The sequence below is a fragment of the Aquarana catesbeiana genome, linkage group LG03, assembly GCF_042186555.1.
Source record: "Aquarana catesbeiana isolate 2022-GZ linkage group LG03, ASM4218655v1, whole genome shotgun sequence".
In the NCBI taxonomy this organism is placed as follows: domain Eukaryota; kingdom Metazoa; phylum Chordata; class Amphibia; order Anura; family Ranidae; genus Aquarana; species Aquarana catesbeiana.
In genome coordinates, this window is record NC_133326.1 from 582,398,431 (window position 1) to 582,402,386 (window position 3,956).

The following is a 3,956-nucleotide window of genomic DNA, read 5'->3' on the forward strand; positions in this document are numbered from 1 at the left end:
GCCTACTGCTGGTAAGTAGTAACATCGACTACCTTTTTTGTGTACATAGATAAAAAAACAAATTGATTTTTTTTTTTTATTTGTTTTGTAGTGTGTACTACCTTTTTGCTGAGAGATAGATAGATAATACATTTTTTCACAAATTCTCCCTCTGTCCCTGGTGATTGCTCAGTCCTAATTAAGGACACTCGTGAAACAAACTCCTTTCACAGATGTGCTTGAACCAAGGGCATATCATGTGACTGTTATCAGTTTGCCATCAATCTCATGGTCTGCCACAGTAGGCCTATAACATGGTTTTGCAAAACCTCATGCATGGAATATGCTGTGTGTTTTGTGTTGGGTTATTTATATATCCCCCCCCCCCCCCCCTTCTTGCTATTAAAACATGGCCTGATTGACTTAGAAAATCAAAGCAATTGACCCAAGTCCATAGCGTACATGCGGTCTTGGTAAGCAATCTGGTTTCATATTTCAGGAAAGAAGAAATCTTGTTAGAGGTTATTGCACCACTCACTCTAGTATCTGTATAATTTTGTTTCTAGTTATGTTTTCTGAACTGTCTTAGTTTAAAGCGTGTTTCCACTTTTGCAGCCAAAATGGAGTAACACCTACTTTTATATTTGTTACATTTTCCCATTCATATATCATAACTTGGAAAAAATTTGCGTGGGGTTTTTTTTTTGTAACATAGTTGTAAAATGGTTTTAAATATGGTTTTGTCTTAACAAAGGTTTAATTATCCCAGAGTTTGGGTGGTACATTGTACATTAATGCACTTAAAAAAAAAAACAAAAAAACTCTCACTCTGTTCTGTTCTCACTTGCACATTTCAAGCTATTCTCAACAATTTCTGTATGTGGAGTCCTATTTAATAAACCTGTTCCAAAGCAAAAGCTAGAGGGGTTTTTTTTTTTTTTTTTTTTTTTTTTTTTTTTTTTTTCTTTCCCATATCGTCTTTCAGGACAGCCACCTATGAGATACCTCGGCTCCTCACTTCTAAGGAAACACCGCCCAGCCTAGATTTAAAAGGCATGCTTCCCCACCGGCTCCTCAGTTTTGGTGTTTCCTGTGGGAGGAGACACTGCGAGGGACTGTGGCTAAAGACAGCCAGGGAGGCTGAAGCCTGTATGTCCGGGAAGTAGACGGATCTCTGGGGACTAGTGGCGGTGCGATGCCTCAGAGGTTACCTGGCAGCCACACTGTTTTTCTGTTGCTACCCCAGCTCTCCGAAAGTTGTGTAGTGGGATGCTTTAGGGGCATGCTTTCAGGTTCTCAGTGGAGACTCGGGAGGCGCTGTCCTCCCTGGAGACAAAGGATTGTATTCTCATGTCAGCTCCTTCTGACCTTTGACAAGTCACTTTAGTGCAGTGTTTCAGCGGTTAACTCTTCATCTCTGGGGTCATTGATTCGATGGGGCTGAGGGTCAGTTCCCTGAACGGTCTCCTGGTCACTCTGGAAAGGCTATACAGGGGAGAAGGCCTGGGTGGCTGACAACTCTGCCTAGCAGCACTGGGGTGGTTGGTTCAGATGCCCAACATTCCAGTACTCGCGTCAAGTTGGGGGTTCTCCCTGTGTTTGTGCAAGGTATTTTACATGCCCCAAACACATTCTGGCATTTGATATACCTGGCATATTGGCTGGGTGGCGTGCACTCATGACCGGAAGGGTCAGCTCACACAGTCTGCACTATAGGCACTGCAGTGAAAACTTTGCCTGTGTAGGACCAGCAAACCAGCTCACCTAAAATCTTCAGGCAAGGGTCTTCAAGTTCTCAAACAGTGAAGAAAGAGCTCACACTGAAGGTGTTGCACCTAAACTGTGCCTTTTAAACACTGAGGTCATGAGTTTGAATCCTAACCAAGCTAGCACCCTGCATGTTTCACCAGTGTTTTGAGGTTACAGGGTTGCCGGCCGGATGGTATTGGATGGCCACATCACCTGTATGCACCCGATATAGGAAACTAAACGGGGGATCTCTGACCAGGGCCCGATATCAGGGGGTGGCCCCCTGGATGGTATCAGAGGGTTAAAGGCCTTCAGGTGACCAGACCCTAGTAAGATGCACGGGTTTCTAGAACACATGGGAAGAAGTGGGAGAAGGCCTGGGCGGTGAATCCAGGCCTCATTACAAAATTTCTCTGGAGGTGGTGGTTGCAGGAGGACAAGAAAAAAGTCTTACTCCACGACCAAGGCCAGAGCAGTGGGAAAGGGCATTCCTGTCCATTAAGTCTGATGGAAGCTGGAGAAGGCTAGGGTCCAGCTTCTCGGAAGGCTTTGGTTCAGTACCATCTGCTCCCACCAGACGCTTTTTGGTTTTTTTTTTTTTTTTTTTTTTTTTTTTTTTTTTTTTTTTTTGGTTTCCCCACAGATCCAGACTTACCGGCCTAGTCTTGGGAGACTGAGGGGTATTGTTGGATTCCATGCTCAAGAGAATGTACTCTCTCTGCTGAAAGGGACCTGTAATTCTTTTTATCGTAGGAAAATGAACTACTCTGGCATTTATACTGGTATCGCGGATCTCAGAATATTATCTGACTCAAATGCAGGCACACATTGATCCACGGTCAGTAAGAGAACGTGCAGCCCCCCAAGAGGTGGGTGATGAGCGTCCTGTCAGACTGTGCTATCCCTCCCACAGGGGACCTGTTCTTTGTCCTGGGCCAGAGATGTTTCTGGAGTCGCATAGCAGACAGGAAAGCCCTTCCTGTGACATACAAGGGTCGACCCAGGTAGAAATGTTGGCCTATGACCACAGCACCCTGAATGCGCCCGATCTCGTCTGATCACAGAAGTTAAGACTAAACTCAGTGAAAACATCCCCTTTTTTTTTCCTCTGGACCATCTATAGGGTGGTTAACCCTGGGATCTCAAGTGTTCTCTGGGAATTCTGTTTTCCTCCCGTAAAACTTCCTCTTTGGGCCTGAACCGGTATAGGGTTTGCACTCTTGGGTAGGTGCCGTCGCTCAGTGCTGGCATTTCCCCAGGTGCTATTCCCCATTGAGATGCACTATTTTTCTCTCTCATAGGTGGCTGTCCTGAAAGATGATATGGGAAAATTTCGTGTTACTTACTGGTAACGTCTTTTCCAGGAGTCTTTCAGGACTCGGGAACCATCAAAAAGTAATTTATGATGTGTTCTTGTGTCTCCCCAGCTGGCTGGAGTTGCTCTTGAAGAATTAAGGAGCCGGCGGGGAAGCATCCCTTTTAACCACTTCAATACCGGTGTATTGTCAAATGACGGCCGCAGATGGGATCTCCCATCCTGGGTGGCCGTCATGACATCCTGGGCTTCCCGGCCCTCTAGGGGACGTGCCCGCCGCATTGCTCGGGACCCGGTGCGTGTGCCCGGCGGGCACCTGTGATTGCCCGTTAACCAGGCAGGACCATGGATCTGTGTGTGTAAACACACAGATCCACGTCCTGTCAGTTGAGAGGAGAGCGATCTGTGTTCCCAGTACAGAGGAACACCGATCGTTCTCCTCCCCTGATGAGTCCCCACCCCCTACTGTTAGAATCACTCCCCTAGGAAACACATTTAACCCCTCGTGTCCCCCTAGTGGTTAACCCCTTCCCTGCCTGTCATATTTATACAGTAATCAATGCAAATTTTATAGCATTGATCGCTGTATAAATGTGGTCCCAAAAATGTGTCAAGTGTCCGCCATGTCGCAGTCACGAAAAAAATCGCAGATCACCGCCATTACTAGTAAAAAAAAAAAAAAAAACTTTTTAAAAATGCCATAAATCTATCCCGTATTTTGTAGACGCTATAACTTTTGCGCAAACCAATCAATATACGCTTATTGCTATTTATTTTTTTCAAACGTATGAAGAAGAATACATATCGCCCTAAACTGAGGAAAAAAATTAAAATAAAAACAAATGTGGATATTTATTATAGCAAAAAGTATAAATTTTTTTTTTTCAAAATTGTCGCTCTTCTGTTTATAGCA